Consider the following 24,826-nt stretch of genomic DNA (forward strand, 5'->3'; position numbering starts at 1 on the left):
TTATTTGCTGCTTCAACAGCTCCATTCATCTTGGGCCTATAAGGCGAAGAGTTGTGGTGTTCAATCTTGAAACTTTCACACAGTTCTCTCATCATGCTGTTGTTCAGATCCGAGCCATTATCGGTAAAGATCTTGCTCGGTACACCATATCTGCAGACGATGTTGTTCTTGATAAATCTGACCACAACTTGCTTTGTCACATTAGCATATGAAGCAGCTTCTACCCACTTGGTAAAATAATCGATTGCTACCAGGATGAATCGATGTCCATTCGAAGCCTTGGGTTCAATCATGCCAATCATGTCGATACCCCACATAGAGAAAGGCCATGGAGAGGAAATGACATTGAGAAGTGTCGGGGGCACATGAATCTTGTCAGCATACACCTGACACTTGTGACACTTCTTTACAAACTTGTAGCAATCAGATTCCATTGTCAGCCAATAGTAACCTGCTCTAAGCATCTTTTTAGCCATCGAATGTCCATTGGCATGAGTACCAAAAGAACCTTCATGGATTTCATGCATCAAAATGTCTGCTTCGTGTCTATCCACGCATATGAGCAAAACCGTGTCATGATTCCTTTTATACAAAACATCAGCATTGATGAAGAAACTGCCAGCCAATCTCCTCAAAGTTTTCTTATCCTTATTTGATGCCCCAAGTGGGTACTCTTGAGTCTGAAGAAAATGCTTAATATCGAAGTACCACGGTTTCTCATCTGCTGATTCCTCAACTGCAAATACATGAGCAGGTCTATCAAGACGCCTGATTGTAATCTGAGGTTCCTCATTATGGAAGTTCACTTTGTACATGGAGGACAATGTGGCTAATGCATCAGCCATCTGATTCTCATCTCGAGGGATGTGGTGGAATTCAACTTTGTTAAAGAACGTCAACAGCCTTCTGGCGTAATCTTTGTAAGGGATCAAGCAAGGATGACGAGTTTCCCATTCTCCTTTAATCTGATTAATCACAAGCGCAGAATCTCCATAAACATCAAGAATCTTAATTCTCAGATTAATGGCCTCTTCAAGTCCCATGATGCAAGCTTTATACTCAGCAATATTATTTGTACAATCAAAACATATCCTTGCAGTGAAAGGTACATATGACCCATGCGGAGTGACAATAATAGCGCCAATTCCATGGCCATGAACGTTAGAAGCTCCATCCAAAATTAAACCCCACTTGGATTCAGGATCTGGTCCTTCTTCTGGCAATGGTTCATCCCAATCTTGAGATCTCAAATACATTATATCTTCATCTGGGAAGTCCATTCTGATAGATTGACGATCATCAATTGGTTGGTGAGCGAGGTACTCTGCCAACATACTTCCTTTCACAGCCTTCTGAGCTCGATATTCAATATCATATTCTGATAACAACATTTGCCAGCGAGCGATCCTTCCAGTTAATGCAGGTTTCTCAAATACATACTTAATTGGATCCATTTTGGAAATCAATAGGGTGGTGTGGTTCAACATATACTGTCTTAGTCGGCGAGCAGCCCACAGCAAAGCACAACAAGTTTTCTCAAGCAGCGAGTATCTTGTTTCGCACTCGGTAAACTTTTTGCTAAGGTAGTATATTGCATACTCTTTTCGACCAGACTCGTCATGCTGACCCAACACACATCCTATTGAATTTTCAAGTACTGTGAGGTACATAATCAAAGGCCTTCCCTCAGCCGGAGGGAGCAAAATGGGAGGTTCAAGCAGATATTCTTTGATGTTGTCAAAAGCTTTCTGACAATCCTCAATCCACACACATCCCTGATTTTTCTTTAACAACTTGAAGATTGGTTCACAGGTAGCAGTCACATTGGAAATGAACCTGGAGATATAATTCAAACGTCTGAGGAAACCTCTCACTTGTTTCTCAGTCTTTGGTGCTGGCATTTCCTGAATTGCTTTGACTTTATCAGGATCTACTTCAATTCCTCTCTGACTGACAATGAAACCCAATAATTTTCCAGAACGGACACCAAAAGTACATTTGTTTGGATTTAAGCGGAGACGATACTTTCTCAAACGCTCAAACAACTTTAACAGATCCTCCATGTGTCCTTCCTCTGACTGGGATTTGGCAATCATGTCATTCACATAAACCTCAATTTCTTTGTGCATCATATCATGGAAAAGAGTGGTCATGGCCCTCTGATACGTCGCGCCAGCATTCTTCAACCCAAAAGGCATCACTTTGTAACAGAATGTCCCCCATGGTGTAATAAAGGTTGTCTTTTCCATGTCTTTAGGTGCCATCTTAATCTGATTGTATCCTAAAAAACCATCCATGAGGGAGAAAACCTCAAACTTTGCCGTGCTATCTACCAACATATCAATGTGAGGTAGAGGAAAATCATCTTTCGGACTGGCTTTGTTCAAATCTCTATAATCAACGCACATGCGAACTTTTCCTTCTTTCTTCGGAACAGGCACAATATTGGCAATCCATTGAGGATATATATAAGTGACAAGGAAACCTGCGTCTATCTGCTTCAAGACCTCATTCTTAATTTTTTCCGCCATATCGGGATGACTTCTTCTTAGCTTTTTCTTGGCAGGAGGGCATTCAGGTTTCAACGGCAAACGATGCTCCATAATATCTGTGTCCAACCCAGGCATGTCTTGGTAGGACCACGCAAAAATGTCAACATACTCTTTAAGAAGCTCTACCATCCTCTTCTTAACATCTTGACCAAGCAGTGCCCCAATCTTGACTTCCTTTTTATCTTCTTCAGAACCCAAGTTGATGACTTCTAACGGCTCTTTATATGGCTGAATGGTGTCTTCCTCGTGCTCAAGCAGTCGGGAAATCTCATCAGGAATACATTCATCACTCTCTTCTTCCGCCTCATACACTTGACACTCGAAGTTAGGAGAGGGTGCAGGGTCATTACTTTCAACGGTTTTATTGATTAATCTGCACAAGTGATTATTATTTCAGGAAAAAGGAAAGATATATGCAAACATGTAATCGTGCAGATTATGGCAAATGAAAACAATTTTTAAGGTTTTTTGTGTTACCACTTTCCAGAAAAAGCAAAAAGATAAAAAGCATGTATATGCAGAAACAAAATGACTTTTATTGATGATTTTAATGTTTAAAACAAACAGGAAAAAGCCCCAACAACTTCACTTTCATCTTGGACAGAATGAAAGGATTTTGAAAAACATAAAAGCAAATTACTTTGAAGCATGAGTACACTCAGGAATGTCAATGGTGATCCAGTTCTTAATCATCTTTCCATGGGTCACAAAGTTTGGCACTTCTGGCTCTGGTTCGTCTTCAATAATAGCATTCACTTCTGGAGGAGTCGGATATAGAAACCCAGCACTATGGAACATCTCCTGATAAGGACGAAAAGCAGATTCGGGTTTCATCACAGACTTCTCTGAGGCAGAAAATCCCAGACTAGCTCTATTCTTGTTCTCTTGCAGACTCACCACTTCTCCCCACACTCCTGAATGTCCATTCTGAACCACCAGTTGAGCATCTTTGAAGGAGGCAATGGAAGCTTCATCCTTTTTGAATTCATCATTAACAGACAGGGCTTGGAATGCAGTTCCAATGACTACTTCATCAGCCTCTATGGTACGGAACGAAAAGAGATGACTAATCAGCAAAGCTTGTTCTCCATTCACAGCGACCATCTTTCCATCTTTCACAAATTTCAACTTCTGGTGAAGAGTTGAAGTAACTTCCCCAGCCTCATGGATCCATGGGCGTCCCAATAAGCAACTGTATGCAGGGAAAATGTCCATCACTTGAAAAGTAATCTTGAAGACAAATGGTCCAATACCAATAGGCAAATCAACCTCTCCAACCACTGATTTCTTCGATCCATCAAAAGCCTTGACAATCACATTACTAAATCTCATTGGTATGCCACCATAAGACAGCTTAGCAAGAGTGGATTTTGGCATGACATTCAGCGATGAGCCAGTATCGATCAACACATTGGACATCGAGTCCTCTTTGCAACTGACAGAGATGTGCAAAGCCAAATTATGATTTCTCCCTTCCTCAGGCAAATCTTCATCACTGAAGCTCAGATTGTTACATGCAGTGATATTACTCACAACCCCATTAAACTGATCCAGCGTCACATCATGATCCACAAAGGCTTGATCAAGTATCTTCATCAAAGAATCTCTATGAGCAGGAGAACTTGTCAGCAGCTCCATTATAGAGATCTTGTATGGAGTGCGATGCAACTGATCCACAATCTTATAATCACTCATCTTGATAAGCTTCAAAATCTCATCCATCTCCTTTCCTGAAGATGATCCAGAATTCTCTTTTGTCGCATCATTCGTATTTACTGGCACTTGAGTAGGATTCCTCTGGACATCCATAACTGTTTGGGGTTGAGTAAAAACTTGTCCACTTCTAGTTACTCTACTAACATCTGCTATATTCTCAACAGAAGACAGAGGCTTAATCTCGATTTCTTTTCCAGCTTCCAACATGGTTGCATTGTATCTGTAGGGTACAGCTTTGTCAGAACTATAAGGTACAGATCCAGGCAAACATATCACAAGAGGTTCTACAGCAGCTTTGCCATAATAACCAATCTCTACACATTCCGGGATTTCAAAGCATTGTTCAATCACATTGACATCATTTTCATCTCTATCCCTCAAAATCTCAATGAGCCTTTGATCTATCATCTCTTGTAAATCTCTTCTCACAATATAACACCCTCGAGGATTAACTGAACAAATCCTACAAGCAGCATGATTATGCTCATAATGACTGTATTCACACTGAGTGGCATTCATCTCTACCAATGATCCTCTGATGTGTTCCACACGATAAATCTTATACTTCCCAGGGCATCCATACACCATATTCACTGCAGACGCTTCATGAGTTGGCAACGGATTGTTCTGTGTAACACCCGTATATTTTAATTTTTAATTTAAATGGAAATTTAATTTATAATTAGAATTATTGGTGGTTTGTGGGATTTAATTGGAAGAAAGATGGTTTATAGTATTGGGCCAAGTGTGGTGTTAGTAAAGAGGGGGTGCTATGTTAGTAAAGCCCTTTACTAATTAATATGTTATTTTTCATAAAAATAAGGAAAATTGGGAGAAAGGAAAAAGGAACGTGAAAAGTAGAGCAGAGGAGATGAGGGATTGGGAAAGCTGGTACGTGAAGAGGAGCAATGGAGGGAGAGACCAATCAAGAACTCTTGGCTAAGGTAAGGGGGGACTCTTCCGGTTAATTTCTATTATGTGATTATGGGTAATAGGATGGATTAACGTATGATTCGATTCGATTGGGTATATTGGGATTTGATATTGTTAGGTATGTTATGATTTGGGATAATTGATGAATTTGTATAGATTGTTGGTTATTGATGTGTTGTTTTTATGTATAATGATGTGTGATGAGAAATTCGATGATTATATGCCTGTCTACGATGTCTGGAATCGTTTTTGGGTGAAAAGGAGGTGAAATCGCAGAGTCTGAACACAGACCCGTAATTCTGCAAAATCGCCAGGTCGCACCGCGTCCATGTGTTGGCGCCGCGAAGGCGTACTTATTTTCTCGTATCGCGCCGCGCGCATGAGTTGGCGCCGCGAACGTGTTTGTGTGGTTCAGGTCGCGCCGCGAACTTTGGTTGCGCCGCGTGCTGTAGCGATAGTTATTTCTTGGGAAAGTTAAATGATGTGTAACTTTCGAACCGTAGGTCTGTTTTTAGTGTCGTTTCAAGTACGATGAATCTTATGAGATAGCCTATGTGTTTAAACGATGGAATGAGGTGTGAATCCAATTATTTTTAAATATGATTTTAATTCTTGGTGAATGATGTATTGTACATATACGTGATGAGATGTGTTAAATACATGCTAGGTTGAAATATTAATCATGTGACGATTTGTGTAATTGGATGATGTATTGTTGACATATATGATGAAATGTGACAATATAAGATGTTGTTTTGAAAACATTGTGATGTGATGATTGTTGAGAATTATATGATAATGATTAATGATTTGTGAATATTAATATGCTGTTAATATTAATATGTTGATTGTGGTGAATGTATGTGAATGATTGAATGATGCTTGGACATGTACATACTTGTTTGTGACGATATTGGTGAGATGAAATGAGACGATGTTAAGCATCGGATCGGTGATGATATAAGTATGTGATATGTGTGCATTCATTCATAAATCATTTACATTGGATCCCGTTGATGAGTGGATCGTTGGTGACTAATTCCCATTGTGCTGAGATTAGTAAGCAGTCATCGTGTGCCCATGGGGGTGTGAGCGATGAGGTTAGTCGTGTGCCCATGTGGGGTGTAAGCGACTTGAAGGGCAGTATCGCAGAGAGAAGTCCTGTGAATGTGATTCACGAATTTTGGTACCACATGCATAGTGTCAGTTGTGTCATATGCATTTTGTCATAACATGATTGTATGGATTTCTGTGTTTGTGTTGTAATCTATTATTGTGTGAATTGATGAATAATAGATGTGAATCTGAATATATGACAAATTGGGTGAATGATATATTATGATGTTTTGTTGCTTATGAATACATAACATGATTAATTGAGAATGAGACTCACCCTTACTTGTTGACAATTTTCAGATTGAGGATAGCTGCTTTCGACTTGGTGAGGATTAGCTCATAAGTCGGTTTAGTTGTTGTGTCGGTGTCATGCTCTGATAGATGTAACACTGGGGACGCGATGTTTTGAGTTTCGAATTATAACTCTATTGTTTATTTTATTTGAAGTCTGATACATTAACGATGTAATGTTGACTTGATGATTTGATTCCGCTGTGTAAACATGATTTTTATCTATGAGTTATAATTTTAGATGTTTCAGTGAATGCATGACATATGCCGAACGTGTGTTTTCTTTTATTTTTGAATTGTGACACCCTTTGCATGTTTACTCTGATTTAATTTTGTTAATTGTCGTGGGGTATTAGAGGGGTGTTACATTCTGCACATTTGGGCCAATATCACGGAAGGAAAGCATACCCGAACGGACCAATTTCTGAACTTCATTCTTCAGGGACCAACAGTTTTCCAAATCATGCCCAGGAGCATTCTGATGAAAAGCACAAGTGGCATCAGCTTTGTACCACCAAGGGAGTTTCTCTGGAGCAGGAGGTGGTGACCTTGGTTGAACCAACTTCTTATGAATTAGAGCAGGATACAGTTCAGTGTACGTCATAGGGATATGGTCAATATTAACTCGAGGATACGAATTCCGCCTTGCTGGTTGTTGATTAACAGGAGCTACAGGCACTGAATTCACAACAGGAGTTACTGACGCCACTTGTTGAGATTGATTTCTGAATCGACTATTCCTCCCATGAGAAACAGCATTAGCATCTGATTCCTTCTTCTTCTGGAATGAAGAACCATACTTCTTTGCACCACCAGACGAATTGTCATTCCGAACCAGACGACCTTCTCGCACAGCTTCTTCCAACCTGACACCCATACCCACCATTTCGGTGAAGTCTACAGGAGCACTTGCAATCATCTTCTCATAGTAAAACGGACCAAGAGTCTTAAGGAAAATCTTAGTCATCTCTTTCTCTTCCATCGAAGGAATCACTTGGGCGGCAACCTCACGCCATCTCTGAGCATATTCCTTGAAGGATTCCTTTTCTTTTTGCATCATAGCTCGCAATTGATCCCTATCAGGAGCCATGTCCACATTATACTTGTATTGCTTCACAAACGCCTCAGCTAAGTCATTAAAAGTGCGAATATGGGTGCTATCAAGGCCCATATACCACTTAGAAGCAGCTCCAGTCAAACTGTCTTGGAAATAATGGATCAACAGACGTTGATCATCAATGTGAGTGGACATCTTCCTTACATACATCACTAGATGTGCCTGAGGGCAGGAGTTTCCCTTATATTTCTCAAATTCAGGCAACTTGAACTTAGCAGGTACTTTCACATTGGGAACAAGGCAAAGATCATGCACATTCTTTCCAAACAGTTCTTTCCCACGCAGGGCTTTCATCTCTTTCTGCAGTTCTTCAAACTGATCTTGGAAACCATCCATTCTGTCATGAATTTCACTTGGAGCAGCATCATAAATGGGCTCTGGGACAAAAGGACCAGTATGAACAATAGGAGATGTGTTGACCATAACAGGAGTCAACGGACGAGTCATCTCAGGAACAGACAAATAGCCTTCAGGCATGCCCCAGGGATATCCATTAGGCATACATTGCTGAGTAGCACCAACAGGAACAGCAGGAATTGTTGCAGCAGCAATTTCAGAAATCACAATAGCTTGACCCTGAGCTTGGGCATTGGGAGGAGGAACTTGATTCTGATTCTGATTCTGATTCTGAGCAGCCATCAATGTCTCCACCAGAGCAGTGAGACGATCCACACCAGATCTCAAAGTAACAACCTCTTCACGTAGCTCACGATTCTCTTATTCAAGACCTTCCATCTTCTTCTTGCAGTTAGCTCGAGTGTTATACCGGTGAGACAGGTTGATTCTGTATGAAGAACACTGAATAAGACCTCGGGAATACTCTTGGAAGCAAGACCAAAATGCAGAATGATTTATGAAATTCAACGCAAATGATTTTTATTATTGGTTTTCAAGGAACTTTAAGACATTAATTGTAAACATTAGCAAAAAACATAAAACATAACAACATTCTTTCATTAGTAATAGAAAAGCATACAAAAGGATTCAAAGATCCAAAATTACAAAACAAAGGAAAAGCTAAAAATTAGAAGGGAACACTTCTGATGAAGATCCAATTCCTCTCTGCAGCTTCCTACAAAGCTTCTCCAACTCATCTTCATAAAAGGCCTTCAAATGAGCATTCTCGACCATCAGCTTATCAGCAACTTTCTTCCATGCAACTGAATCTTCATGTTGTCTCTTTCGCTTTTCTCCATGTTGTTGAAGCAACTCTTCTTGATGACGGATTTGATCATCCTTTTCCATCAACCAACCATCTTGGATATCAAGCATTTCATCCTTTTCTTTCAAATGTATCTTCAACTCTTTATTCTCAATTTCCGAAGCATGAAACTTCTTCTCCCAAGCATCTCTTTCCAATCTCATCTTAGCCACGAGCTCTAGGTGCTCTTCATTATTCTCGACAGGAATAGCAGAGGACAAAGGTGGAGTAATGAGTAGAGAAGGCTCCTCGAGTAAATAAGGCATCTAAAAAGTGTGAGCTCTAGCTTGAACCCAATCAGTGTAGTCTTTAAGAGCAACACATTGTTTCGTTCCCAAATGTCTCTTCCTATCAACATGGTGCCAAGCACGCACAAACCGATTTCTCATATCCGAATTTCCATCTTGATTAAGATAGAAGATTCCTGACACAAGAATACTAGCGGGTCGCTCCTTCATGGGGTAACAAAATTGACGCCTTGCAAGAATGGGGTTGTAGGTAATTCCTCCTTGTATACCAAGAAGAGGTACATTAGGGAATTCTCCACAACTATCAATAATCTCACCAATGTCATAAACAGGATTGTACCAATGGATATTCCCATTAGTAAGAGGCATGATCTTCTGAGACCATGAGAGACCATCAGGATTGTTCAAGAAATTCTTAGCTTGAGGTAAGTGCGAAATAAACCACTTATAGAGCAAAGGAGTGCAACAGTTGATAAGTCCACCTTTCTTATCACTCCTATGGTGAATGAAGTGATAAGTATCCCCAAGCAAAGTAGGCACAGGATTCCCAATCATGAAGATCCGAATAGCATTAACATCGACAAAATTGTCAATGTTGGGAAAGAGTATCAAACCATAGATGAGCAAGGCCAAAATTGTCTCAAAAGCAATCATACTTCCTTTACTAGCCAACATAGAAGCCTTTCCAATCAAGAACTTAGAAGTCAACCCCCAAATTCCTCCTTTTTTGGTCATGTTTGCTTTCACATCTGCTATCTTCAACTGAAGGAGTTCTGCTATCTCATCAACCTGAGGCTCTTTCTCCAGACCACCAAACGGTATATCATTCGTAACCGGCAAACCAATCCAATAAGAATACTCCTCCAAAGTGGGCATAAGTTGGTAATCCGGAAAGGTGAAACAATGATAAACCGGGTCATAAAACTGCACAAGAGTCTCAAGAATCCCATTTTCCACTTTGGTCTTCAAGATAGAGATCAATTTCCCATAACGGTTTTTGAAGTTGTCAAGATTAGGAACCAAAGTTGCTAGCTCTTTCAATTCCTTTGCGCTTGAATTCCTGAAAGTGTACTTCTTGATGCTTCTCTTTTGATCCATGGTACCTGTGATGTTTACAAAAAATGTCTCTAAGTTCCTTGAAAACCATTTGTGAATGTCATTTTTATGAATGCATGAATGCATGGTTTATGCATCAACCACAATCAAGAGCACACAAGATCACAACAAATCACACAGTCCAGGTTATTAGGTTCGACGTCACGAGCATGGAGCCATGGGTCTACCCATCCCACAAGGCGTGATCTAAGGAGTTTTGTACCTGCCAATCGGGTTCTACAAAGGTTCCCAGAGTTTTCAATCTTCTATCGGATATTACCGGCACGCACAATTGCTCATGGGCGCCAATAATATGCCTAAAAAGACCTCGTCTGAGCGTAGTATCGCATGACAACAAGCTCAAATTGGTACTTGATCTTGTTTCTGCACTACATCCTAAAAAGGCTTAGATTGGTTAAAAGGTTTCTAGGCCATTCAGCTTCTACGGACACTCACTATTGAAAGTAATAGCGTTATCACGATGGTTCGTAACAACCTCTACTACCTTCCATGAGGCCTCCATTGATTGGGGTTCCACCATATGACGCTCATGGTAAGGATTGCTCCTAACAAGCGACTATTGGTCTTACCACCTCCTATCTCAAGTTACTCACCAAAGTCCGGGTTAGAACTTTATCTCATCACAGAGGAACCATCGAGCACCAAAAAGAAAAAAAGAAAATAAACAAACAAAGAACACAACAATATATACAAATAAAGCACACAGATAAACAAAAATAGGCTTAACACACTTAAAACTGGTTCCCCAGTGAAGTCGCCATTTTTCTGTAGTGGGGAAAATCTGAGATCGAAGCCATGGAATTGACTCGACTCAATATTTCAGTGAAAGTCGCCACCGCGCTTTATTGTTTCCAAAGGAAAAGGGAAAAGAACGAATAAAACCCAAAGTTTGTTTTTTAAAACAAAAAGAAGAGATCTTAGGTACGGGTGTTGTTTATACAAGGGGAAGGTTTTAAGCACCCCTCATATCTGTGGTACTCCACAGGAACCTTTTTGAAAATCTGTGTCGTGTGTGCTAAAAAACGGTTTGTTTTATTTTTAAAATAAGCTCGGCAAGACGTTAAGCCTTGTGCCTACATACCTCCTCGGTGCAATGGAGAAGTTAGAGCTAATGTAGTTCCGCTTAAAAGGAAAACATTTTAAAAACGAATAAACACTTTATCGTCGTCGGAGAGAAATACTCAGCCATTGATCTTGAGCATGAGAACAAACGAGTTCTTTGCATCGCAAATGAAAGAAGGGCTCCAACTCGGATAAAATCAACGAGTATGCCACTAGCTCTCTCACGCGGAAAAGATCTCATTATATCAATCAATTTCAAAATCGTGGGGTATAACCACTCGTTCCGACAATTAACAGTGTCTAAACTTTTGAAGAAAAAGGGCCACTAAGGGCAAAAGATATTTTTTAAAGAAAATGTTTTGAAAAGGTTTGCAAACATAAGAATGTTTTGGAAAAAGAGAGAAGATTTTGAAAATCTAAGAAGTGGGAGGAGATGAAAAGGCTATCCTATTGCGTAAAATAAAAGCTAAGGAAAGAAACGGTCTAACAAATTAAGAAGCCAACACTTGACATTATGAGTCAAGGTAGATTTCCCATCCTTTGGACTTATCAATACCAAACCAACACATTACCACTTGGGGATCCAGATGAACTTATTGTCTTAGCACCACTTTGCATTAAGCACATTAAAATTCTGACAAAAATCGGGCAGAGTAACGGCTGTTTTCGGGTAAAATCCTTATCTCAATGCCTTGGAATTAACCATCAAGGACTTTCAAGGAAATACCTGCATACACAAACAGACAACAATCCAATGCTAGACAGACAGAATAACAATAGAGTAATAATAGAACAAGGGTCCAGAGGTACTAAGTCCATAAGTCCAAATCTCCAAAATGCTAGGGATAATAACCAATAGTCCAAAAGAGAGCCTTATGTGTTTTTTAGATTTTCGTTATTTATTAGTGTTTTAGCATAAAAGTAAAGTATGGTCCAAGTGGACAAAGGGAAAATAGCAGAAACATAAACATATGTCCAAATGGACAAAGGAAAAATAGCGGAATGTAAATATGATGAAATGATAAAATAAAGCGATAAAGCGAGAAATATAAAGAGCGGTATAATAAAATGCGGAAATTAAAGTTAGTTGTTAGATGTTAAAGATAACCATCTTGAAACTTGTCAAGTATGTTATCAAAGTTAGTAAGAAAGATCGATGGTGAGTGAAGGATGTTCTCGGATTTAAATTCAATGGAACTTTATCAGAAGCTTGATAAAATCATAGCGACTACACGATAAATTTCCATAAGTCTTAAATCACCCGCATACAATTCTCTTCCATATTTGATCTTTTTTATTCGAGACACGAAATATTGCGCTATGTTAAGCAGATCGCCAAGTGATTTATATAGAAATCACCCTGCAACGAGGCCGGTCAAAACTTTATGTGCTAATGCATGCGAGAGAAATGATATGTAGATCATTCTCCGAAAGCAAAACCGCACGAAAAGAAAATAGGTAATGATCTAGTCTTTACCAAGAATCCATAAGAATTCTCAAGGTGTTAAGACTTTCATCGATCAAAAGGAAAAAAGGAGAAGAAGAATAAAATCATAAAAGATAATCAACTCACACTATCATCAATATCATTCATCTAATATTATGGATTTGGTCATTTCAAACCTATCAACATCCTAGATCCAATGATATTAATGAAATGGAGGAAGAAGAATAAATGCATAAAAGATAATCAACTCACACTATCATTAATATCATTCATCTAATATTATGGATTTGGTCATTTCAAACCTATCAACATCCTAGATCCAATGATATTAATAAAATGGAGGCAGAAGGAAGCCAGAACAAGCATAAAAAAGGCAAAAAAAACATTATACCACACTGGAAATCGATTTACCTCTGTAGGAAATCGATTTCCTGAGTGCAGAGTTCAATTCTGGCGCAAAAAACAGAGTGGAAATCGATTTCCCTCTGTAGGAAATCGATTTCCTGCGCACAGTTTTCAAAAAAACAGCATTATGAACTATAAAACTTGAGTTAGGCAAACATACAAACACCTTATGATCACATATCCATTGGAGCACGAATTTTCCATCAAATCACCATCAAATAGGACCAATATAGCATCAAAGATGCATTGAACACAAGCAACAAAGAATCACATTATGGTAGATGAAAAAGGATGATGAAAATTACCAATTCTTGAACAAAGCTTAGATCCACTTCAATAATCACCAACACAAATCTTGATCTCTCAACAATTGAAGAAAAAGAGTGAAATGAAAGGTGGCTTAGCTCAAAGTTTGTGAGGTTCAAGGTGTGACTCACAAACTTTATGAAAGAACAAAGAGCTTTGGTGAATTTGGTAGGGATGAGGAGAGAAATTGCAAGGGGTTGTTAGAACAAGATTTGTTCTGATCAAGTATCTTAGTTTTGATGATAACAATAATATGAATTTTGCTTAAGATAATATGGTACTCTAATCCAATGCAATTTCCTTTTCAGGAAATATATAAAGAGTATGCATAATTCAGCGCTCAGAAGCTTTGTCTCAAAGGGTTCAGCATGCAACATCAGAACATGGTCTGGCAAGACATCAGAAGATGGTCGAAGCAGAATCAGAACATGGGTCTATGGAAGCATCAGAAGAACATGAGATCAGAAGCACTGAAGTTCTGATGGTATCACGCTCAGAAGCACTTCAAGGTCAGAAGATCAGAAGATGCTTTGCACCAAGCTGTTTGACTCTGATGATATTCAAACGTTGTATTCACAAACATCAGATCAGAAGGAAGTACATGTGGCAGGCTACGCTGACTGACAAAAGGAACGTTAGAAGCTATTAAAGGCAACGTCAGTAGACACAGTGTGAACAAGGCTCGAGGTAGTTGACAAAAGCGTATAACATTAAATGCGATGCTGTACGGAACACGCAAAGCATTAAATGCACTCAACGGTCATCTTCTCCAACGCCTATAAATATGAAGTTCTGATGAGAAGCAAGGTTAACGATTCTGAACAAAACAACTCATATTAACTTGCTGAAACTCTGTTCTATTCAAAGCTCAGAATCTTCATCTTCATCAAAGCTCACTACATTGCTGTTGTAATATATTAGTGAGAATAAGCTTAAACGATAAGAGAAATATCACAGTTTGTGATTATAGCTTTTAAGAAGCAATTGTAATACTCTTAGATTTGATTACATTAAGTTGTAAGGAACTAGAGTGATCGTGTGGATCAGAATACTCTAGGAAGTCTTAGAGGTTATCTAAGCAGGTTGTAACTAGAGTGATCGTGTGGATCAGAATACTCTAGGAAGTCTTAGAGGTTATCTAAGCAGGTTGTAACTAGAGTGATCGTGTGGATCAGAATACTCTAGAAAGTCTTAGAGGGTATCTAAGCAGTTGTTCCTGGAGTGATCAGTGTGTGATCAGAAGACTCTGGAAGACTTAGTTGCTGACTAAGTGGAAAACCATTGTAATCCGTGCGATTAGTGGATTAAATCCTCAGTTGAGGTAAATCATCTCTGCGGGGGTGGACTGGAGTAGTTTAGTTAACAACGAACCAGGATAAAAATAACTGTGCAATTTATTTTTATCGGTCAAGTTTTTAAAGCTACACTTATTCAAACCCCCCCTTTCTAAGTGTTTTTCTATCCTTCAATTGGCATCAGAGCGCCGGTTCTAAGGTGCAAGCACTTAACCGTGTTTAGAAAAGATTCAGGAAGAGAAAAACGCTTCAGTAAAAGATGGCTGATGAAACTGCAAAGTCTACATCTACATCTGGCTCTGCTGAGCAACACAACGGTAACAATGGTTATACTAGACCGCCGGTATTTGATGGTGAAAACTTTGAATACTGGAAAGATAAACTGGAAAGTTACTTTCTTGGTCTAGATGGTGATCTATGGGATCTTCTGATGGATGGTTACAAACATCCGGTAAATTCCAGTGGCGTAAAGCTGACAAGGCAAGAAATGAGCGATGATCAGAAGAAGCTTTTCAGGAATCATCATAAATGCAGAACTGTTTTGCTGAACGCTATCTCTCATGCTGAGTATGAGAAGATATCTAACAGGGAAACGGCCTATGACATATATGAGTCCTTGAAAATGACTCATGAAGGAAATGCTCAAGTCAAGGAGACTAAAGCTCTTGCTCTAATCCAGAAATATGAAGCCTTCAAGATGGAGGATGATGAAGACATTGAAAAGATGTTTTCAAGATTTCAAACTCTTACTGCTGGATTGAGAGTTCTTGACAAGGGATACACCAAGGCTGATCACGTAAAGAAGATCATCAGAAGCTTACCCAGAAGATGGGGTCCTATGGTGACTGCATTTAAGATTGCGAAGAATCTAAATGAAGTCTCTTTGGAAGAGCTAATCAGTGCCCTGAGGAGTCATGAAATTGAACTGGATGCAAACGAGCCTCAAAAGAAAGGTAAGTCTATTGCATTAAAATCCAATATCAAGAAATGCACTAACGCTTTTCAGGCTAGAGAAGAAGATCCTGAAGAATCAGAATCTGAAGAAGAAGATGAACTGTCCTTGATCTCCAGAAGGCTAAATCAACTCTGGAAGAACAAGCAAAGGAAGTTCAGAGGCGTCAGAAGTTCAAAGAAATTTGAACGTGGAGAATCTTCTGATGACAGAAGATTTGACAAGAAGAAGGTCATGTGCTATGAATGCAATGAGCCTGGACACTTCAAGAATGAATGTCCAAAACTTCAGAAGGAAAATCCCAAGAAGAAGTTTCATAAGAAGAAAGGTCTTATGGCAACCTGGGATGAGTCAGAAGATGATTCAGACTCTGAAGATGAGCAGGCTAACTGTGCGCTGATGGCGACAGAAGATGACGGATCAGAATCTACATCAGAATCAGATTCTGAAGAGGTATTTTCTGAACTTACTAGAGATGAGTTAGTTTCCAGTCTAACAGAACTTCTGGAATTCAAGTCTCAGATTAGTCTCAAATACAAAAAGCTGAAAAAGCTATTTGAATTTGAAACAAAGAAGCTTGAGTTGGAGAATTCTGAATTAAAAGAAAAACTTTTAAAATTATCCAATAATGTTGGATCTCCTTCTGATTCAGAAAAATCCACTCCTAGTCTAAACCATATTCTGAAAGAATATGATTTAAGTTTCAGGAAGTTCTTATCTAGAAGTATTGGCAGAAGTCAGCTAGCTTCTATGATATATGCTGTGTCTGGAAACAAAAGAGTCGGCATTGGTTTTGAGGGTGAAACCCCATACAAACTTGAACCTGTTGATGAAATGAAAATCACATACAAGCCATTGTATGATCAGTTCAAGTATGGCCACTCCCATGATATTAGGCACACTTCACATGCTCAAAGTTTTCACATAACACACACCAAAAAGCATGTGACACAACCTAGGAAATATCATGAAACTCATATTAAGAATTATCATGCTGTTCCTCCTTCTGCTTACAATGTTAAACCTAAGTTCAATCAGAACTTGAGGAGAACTAACAAGAAAGGACCCAAGAAGATGTGGGTACCAAAGAAAAAGACTATTTCTTTTGCAGATTCTCTTGGCGACAAAGAAGATAAAAGTCAACATGTCATGTCACCTGGACCCAAGTTGGTCTCAACACTTGAAGGGAAGAAGGACTGTCTTCCAAGTTCTGGTACTTAAATCTGTTGAAGAAACTATGTTCGTAGGAGATCAGAAAAGAAAGTTTATTAGTCTTGGAACCATCTGTTTTGTTTGTTTCTAAAGCAATGGTGTTTCGTTCTTGATTATTCTGAATGCTCTAAATGCTACAGAATATACAATATTGAAACATTGATTGTAGAAGAATCAATCAATATCTGGTTTGATGATAAACTTGGTTCCGATGAAACAAAGCAGCTTAAGAATTTCTGCAGATACAGTTTTGTCTTATCAGAAGCTGCAGAACAAAGAAGTGAATCTCCAGAAACTATGTATATCAGAAATAATGGATCAGAAGATCATTCAAATTTACATCAGCACACTTCAGAAGGAGTGTTTCCAGAAGAGAAACTTGATCAATTCAGAAGCAGTGATCGGAATCAGAAGGCGTAAAGCCTATTGAATATTTCACACCTGTCATCCATTATCTGATGATGAACACGTGTCTCTACGGTCAGTACGAAGCGTGCAGTTGAAAAGACGCCGACCTAGGTAACTGTATTAAATCATTTCATTTACCATGCTATCTCTCCTAATGTCATTTCTCATTTAATGCAAAATGATTTAATTATTTTCAAATCTTTTAAATAGCCCGCTTCAACTTCATTCTTTTCTCCTTCTCTCTATTTTGTGCTACATCTTTTTTTTCGCTGCATCTGTTTTTTTTTTTTTTTTACAAACCCTAGTCTTTGTTCTGATCTTACGGCATAATCATCATGAACTCTTCCTCTTGTTCATCTTCCTCAAAAGAAAAACTTACTTCTTCACAAATCCTTCTACGAAATTATGAATATGCTCCTTTGAAAACTTGCTTGATACCCACGAAGGACTTGGAGGTTTTATGTGAAACTGCTGTGGACTTAAACAATCTTAAAGCAAATGGCTTTAAGTGTGATGCAAGAATCCTTGAGCAAGGATGGTCCAAGTACCTTAATAGATTGGTTGGTCCAATTTATCCTGATCTTGTGAAGGATTTCTGGGTACATGCAACGGTTACCCCAACGGCCATCATTTCATTCGTGCTAGGGCATGAAGTGGTTATCTCTGAAAAACTGATCAGGAAGCTATACAATCTGAATGATGAAGAAGGTTGGTCTGGTTTTCGACATGCATCTGTTGATTGGTCGATAGTTGAAAAACAAATCTCTCAGTCTTCTGGGATTGACTCGAATAACACAGGCACCTTGAGGCCATTTTATAGAGTATGGGCTGAGATTATTCTGGGTTCTCTTCACCACAGAAAAAGGATGCTCTCCTCTTCTTACATCAGTCCAGATCACAAGCACACTCTTTTCTGCATTGGCAAAAAGACTGAGATCAACATTTCTCATATTCTGTTTGAGAATCTGAAGACTTCAATCTTTGAGTCAAGAGAAGAGGAAAGGGCGAAGTACCCTCATCTTTCAAGAACGACTATTCCGTTTGGAAGAATGATTTCAGACATTCTTATTGAAAGCAAAGTGCTGGACTCCATCAGAAAACTCAATGCATCCCATTTGCTTGGAGTAGTTCAAGGTCCCATTTTCAATGGTGTGTATTTGTTCAGATTAGAACTCATTCAAAATGTACCTTCTGTGTGCTCAAGTTTTCCTGACATTCTCTCAAGAAGAGTTGCTGTTGAAGGTTTTGCCTCCTTGTTTCAAGAAGAACTGCATCAGGTTGTCAAGTCTTACCTGGAAGATTGTGTTAGGAAGCAATCAGATATTGATCCTGCTTGGATCCGTGGCAGAGTACTTCCGTCCAAGGCTGACCTTTTGAAGAAGGATCAGAAGGAACAAAAGGCTAGGTTTAAAAGAAAAGCCCGAGAAGATGAGGCTAAGGAAGCCAAGAAGTTGAGAGTCACCTTTGATCCTGACAAGGTGGACTCTGAAGAACGAAGGGAGAAAAGGATTAGAGATTCCTTTCGCAGAACCAGATCTTCTTCTTCTGTGCAAATCTCCAGGCAGGTTTTTACTCCACCTCCCTCTGTCCCTAAACCATCCTTCCAATCACCTCCATCTGAACCAAAAATAAACTTCACCTTACCAAATCCTTCTCCATCAACCTCCTCCTCTCCCATTCTAAATCCCACTCCTCTAAATATTCTTCCCCCAACTCTTTCTGATAGGACTTTCTCACCAATTCCCTTTACAAATAATCCATCCTCATCAATCATTCTCTCAGTTATTCCCTCCTCCTCATCCACCGCACCTCCACCTTCTGTATCCCATCCCTTACCTACCAGAAAATCAAAACCCTTTTGTCCTCTCTACCCGGACTACAAATTCACCCTCAATCCGCCTGAACCTGAACTCTCTACCTACCTGGAACTTTTCAGATATGAGGTAATCAATGGCTTAGACCTTCTGAAGGAAGCCTTCCTAAATGGTCTGAATGATGTTTCTACAAGAAATATCTGGAAAAGATTTCGCAAGGTGTTTCAAGAAGAAGCAATGGGAGTACAGAAAAGACTAGTGGCTGCTGCCCCACGGCCTCGTGGAATTCTGAGGAATTATGAAGACTTCTGGTTTGCTAGTCTCAAAGGAAGACATCTGTTGGAAGAGAAGCCCTTCTTGGATGAGATGGAACAATTAAGACTGGCTGCTGAAATGGAAGCAAATCCATGCAGGGATATTGTTATCTTTATTCCTGATTATCCTATTCTGCTCGGAGACTTCAAGACTCTCTTTAACTATCTGAGGGAAAACCCTTCTGAGAAAGACCCAAGCTTGGTCATTCCAGAAGTTGTTGACCCACCAGAAGTTGAAGGTCCTTCTGCTCCCAGGAATCTAGCTGCCATTCTTCAGGCACTTGAAAATGGAGACTCGGAAATTCTTGCTGCAGAATATGGAGATGCTTCTATGCAAGAAGCAGATGTTGAAGATCATGTTGCTGAATCAGATCCTGTTGAGGAAATCCCTGCAAATGATCTATCCATGGAAGCTACAGATCAAGTTGCTATTCCTGTGGTTGAAAGCGGTGAAGCTTCTTCTGATAAATCTTCTCGTCTTGCAAGGACTCTGGAAGAAATTCAGAAGAGACAGGATGAGCAAAGCTCACTCAATGCTGAGTTTAGAGCTTTCATGGTGAGGCAAGATGGACACAACAATGAGGTTCAAGAGATGCTGGCCAAGATCCTGTCAAGGCTAGGGCCATCTTAGATTGAGTCTGTGTTGTTTCTTTCTTTTCGTTGCATCTGTTTTTGTGCATCTGATCTTACTTATCTTCATGCACTTCTGTACCTGATGTTTGAACTTCAATGAAATCATCTTCTTCCTCCGTGTGTTTCTTTTTGATTGTCTCTGAATCTTTTCTGTTTTTTGATGATATGACAAAAAGGGGGAGAAATATGTGATAAATGATTTGATTTAATCAGTTGCTTTCACTAACAAGAACTGCAAGTTCTATATGGTTTAAGTGTTTTGCAGGTATAAAGAAGTGAAGAGAATCTTCAAAGCACACAAGAAGCAAAACCATAAGAAGCGTTATTCTGTAAAAAGAATAAGCTCATGGAAACTGAAGCAAGCTGAGTGCTGTCAAGCTTCAGAATCAGAAGCACTGATAATAGAATTTGATCCATATTTGTCTATTTGCTCTGACAAAATTCTATTTGCTCTGATACATTACTTTAGCCTATATGGCTCTGATACATATCATGTATTCTAATATACATTTTATGTTCTGACTCGTTCATGCTGACTTTTGTCGTTTAGTTTTTGTTCTGTAACATTTCAGGATGTAGAGATGCTCTGATGATGCTCTGGTACATTCAACAATGTTCTGATACAAATCTAGCATGAAGTGATGTTGGTAGAAATTCAAAGCTCTGAAGCTATCCGAGGGAAGCAGAAATCAGAAGCTGTGAATGTTCTAAAGATCCAGAAAACTCAAGTTCTGAAGCTGTCCTAAATGGAAGCAGAAATCAGAAGCTGTGAATGTTCTGAAGATCAAAGAAATTCAAGTTCTGAAGCTGTCCTAAATAGAAGCAGAAATCAGAAGCTGTGAATGTTCTGAAGATTAAAGAAATTCAAGTTCTGAAGCTGTCCTAAATGGAAGCAGGAATCAGAAGCTATGAGTGTTCTAGGGATCTAAAGAAATTCAAGTTCTGAAGCTGTCCAATGGAAGCAGAAGTCAGAAGCTATGAATTCTCTGAAGACAGAAGCTTATGTGATCGTCTCTACCGAAATAATCAGGGAAGTCTTTTATTAAAGTTCTTCGAGTATTTATTTCAGGGGGAGATTATTTATCTCAGGGGGAGATTGTTAATCTCAGGGGGAGACATATTCACATGCTTATGCTATAGCTGTGTAATTTGTCTTTTGTCGTCTGCTCTTTCTGATCGCAAATTCATATCATTTATATATGTTTTTGTCATCATCAAAAAGGGGGAGATTGTTAGAACAAGATTTGTTCTGATCAAGTATCTTAGTTTTGATGATAACAATAATATGAATTTTGCTTAAGATAATATGGTACTCTAATCCAATGCAATTTCCTTTTCAGGAAATATATAAAGAGTATGCATAATTCAGCGCTCAGAAGCTTTGTCTCAAAGGGTTCAGCATGCAACATCAAAACATGGTCTGGCAAGACATCAGAAGATGGTCGAAGCAGAATCAGAACATGGGTCTATGGAAGCATCAGAAGAACATGAGATCAGAAGCACTGAAGTTCTGATGGTATCACGCTCAGAAGCACTTCAAGGTCAGAAGATCAGAAGATGCTTTGCACCAAGCTGTTTGACTCTGATGATATTCAAACGTTGTATTCACAAACATCAGATCAGAAGGAAGTACATGTGGCAGGCTACGCTGACTGACAAAAGGAACGTTAGAAGCTATTAAAGGCAACGTCAGTAGACACAGTGTGAACAAGGCTCGAGGTAGTTGACAAAAGCGTATAACATTAAATGCGATGCTGTACGGAACACGCAAAGCATTAAATGCACTCAACGGTCATCTTCTCCAACGCCTATAAATATGAAGTTCTGATGAGAAGCAAGGTTAACGATTCTGAACAAAACAACTCATATTAACTTGCTGAAACTCTGTTCTATTCAAAGCTCAGAATCTTCATCTTCATCAAAGCTCACTACATTGCTGTTGTAATATATTAGTGAGAATAAGCTTAAACGATAAGAGAAATATCACAGTTTGTGATTATAGCTTTTAAGAAGCAATTGTAATACTCTTAGATTTGATTACATTAAGTTGTAAGGAACTAGAGTGATCGTGTGGATCAGAATACTCTAGGAAGTCTTAGAGGTTATCTAAGCAGGTTGTAACTAGAGTGATCGTGTGGATCAGAATACTCTAGGAAGTCTTAGAGGTTATCTAAGCAGGTTGTAACTAGAGTGATCGTGTGGATCAGAATACTCTAGAAAGTCTTAGAGGGTATCTAAGCAGTTGTTCCTGGAGTGATCAGTGTGTGATCAGAAGACTCTGGAAGACTTAGTTGCTGACTAAGTGGAAAACCATTGTAATCCGTGCGATTAGTGGATTAAATCCTCAGTTGAGGTAAATCATCTCTGCGGGGGTGGACTGGAGTAGTTTAGTTAACAACGAACCAGGATAAAAATAACTGTGCAATTTATTTTTATCGGTCAAGTTTTTAAAGCTACACTTATTCAAACCCCCCCTTTCTAAGTGTTTTTCTATCCTTCAGGGGTTTGTTGGCTCTCAAAGCTTGAGAAATGAGAGAGTAGGGGTCTCTATTTATAGAATTGGAGCAAGAGTAGTGGTAGTTTGGTCTTTTTGTGTTTGGTAATTAACTTGTGTTTAATTGGTAATTAAAGTGGCATTTAAATGGTAAAAATGGTAAAATGGGGTTTAATTGGGTTTAATGAAGGGGTTAATTTTGATGAGGTGGAAAATTGGTAAAATGATCAAATAAAAAGGTGCCAAAATGATGTCAAGCTTCCCTCCTTATATTTTTTTGAATTTTGCGCACAGGAAATCGATTTCCCACAGGGGTAAATCGATTTCCACCTTCAAATTTTCAAAAATTGTTTTCTTGCACTGTTTTGATTTTTGCCAGATCTTTTACCTGTAAAATATAAACAAAAGGGAAAAAACATATATTTTTTTGATTTTTGGTTAGTATAAACAAATAAAAGGCTATAAATGCTCGATAATTCCCCTCAGAGATAATCACAGTATCAAAGATAAAGCTTCACAATGGTGCTCTTGATTGATGATTGAATGCAATTGATGTATGATCTTAGGGTCAAAAATTGGGGTATGACAATGTGCAAGCTTTTTTCTGTTGGATTTCCTTCCAATTCTTGACTCAATTTCTGCTTCTCAATGTTACTCATAATTCTTCTAACAAGTTACACGGCTTTGGTATTCCAATATTTGGCTCGCTTCCATTATACAGATGAGCCTCGGCTTATGCTGCAGGTTATTAGTTTAGAAATGTTGTTTGTTCTAATTTTCTGGTCTGATTTCGTATGGTGCATTTATGGTGGGTACGGAGCAGAGACTTCGTCATGAGAACGGTCGATGATATGGTGAACTGATCATCATTAGTTTGGAGCTGGTAAGTATGTCGGTACATTATGTGTGTTGATATGTATGTACGAATGGTCTGCTGCAATTGTTTGATAGGTGTGAAGCAATGTCTACTTATCCAAGAACCTATGATTTAATCCATGCTGATTCTTTGTTCATCCTTAACGGTCGCAGCAACTCGACTGTTATTCAGGATCAACAATCAAAGTGGCCGACATATATTTCTCACTTCTCCTGTTTGTTGTCATGGGGCTTATGTCGATTCCGGAAATGAAACCTGTGAGATGGTTTCAGACAAATGGTAGCTGCAGAAAACTTCTTGTACTGTATTGGTATGATTCTAGAGTTTACTACATTCATATTGTTGAAGGTCAAACACCCGAAGTACTTACTCTGTCATTTTTTTCATGTTCAGCTGGACCTATTTAACACACTCAAAATACTTGGCCTTTTGGGAGCTTTTACCATGTTTTTCGGACACTGGATTCTTTCCTATCTTGCTTTTACATCGTCCAAGTTGAAGTCTGCATGAGTGAAACAGATAATGTCCAAAGAGATAGGAGTATTTAAATTTTTTCTTTAGAGAAATGGTACTAATCAAATTTTGTAGGAATCTGTTGTATTATGTGATCTGACAAATGTAGAAGTCATTATATTTCACGAGGAGAACTTTAACTTTATTTAATATGATAAAGCTATGGACACAGACAACCTATTTAATCATATGCTATTTAATCTGATGAAGCTATGGTACAACAATCGCAAGCAACATGATGTATTTTGCTATTGAAGTTATGTTTGATATATCTAATCATTCATTTAACATGTGTGAGGCAAGAATATGTGCATGTTAACATAAATAACATGCCTGAACAATTATTGTACCAAAAGATGGGTGTCCCCTTTCAAAGTTCAATTGCATCAGTTCATTTTAAAATACAAAATTTTTTAAGCTAAATTATGAAAATTAAAATATATTATTGATATAATAAACTATTTTAATAAAACTATTTTATTTTTAAAATCTCTTTCTTTTAAAATAATAAACTATTTTAATAAAAGTATTTTGTTTTTTTATTTACACTTTTATTATATTTTGAAAACAAAAATGTGTGTATCACACCAGTATCCGTATGGACGTACCGTGCGAATACACGGGTAATCATATCAAAATTCAAGCGAACACACAAGTTTTTTTTTTTTTTTACAATTAAAGAAATAAAATTAAAACTTATGTGACTTGTAATACTAACTTTGCATTTTTTATATTTTCACTCATAGTCTAAACTTTAATAAATATTATTAAACTTAATTCTTTTAGACCATTCTCTTTTTAATA

The 24,826-nt window shown here is 38.5% G+C and overlaps 1 long non-coding RNA gene across 2 annotated transcripts in view; it reads left to right on the top strand.

Annotated features, from left to right (window-relative positions):
* Nucleotides 1-24,148, top strand: part of LOC131646093 (uncharacterized) — a 49,175-nt gene extending 25,027 nt beyond the window's left edge. The window contains exons 3-4 of one of the 2 annotated variants that reach the window (XR_009297289.1): nt 23,377-23,819; nt 23,903-24,148. This is a non-coding gene — a long non-coding RNA (uncharacterized LOC131646093). The remainder of the gene's footprint in view (nt 1-23,376; nt 23,820-23,902) is intronic. The other variant, XR_009297290.1, reaches the window with a different exon arrangement.
* Nucleotides 24,149-24,826: the final 678 nt, after the last annotated feature.

The sequence above is a fragment of the Vicia villosa genome, linkage group LG2, assembly GCF_029867415.1.
Source record: "Vicia villosa cultivar HV-30 ecotype Madison, WI linkage group LG2, Vvil1.0, whole genome shotgun sequence".
Classification (NCBI taxonomy): Eukaryota; Viridiplantae; Streptophyta; class Magnoliopsida; order Fabales; family Fabaceae; genus Vicia; species Vicia villosa.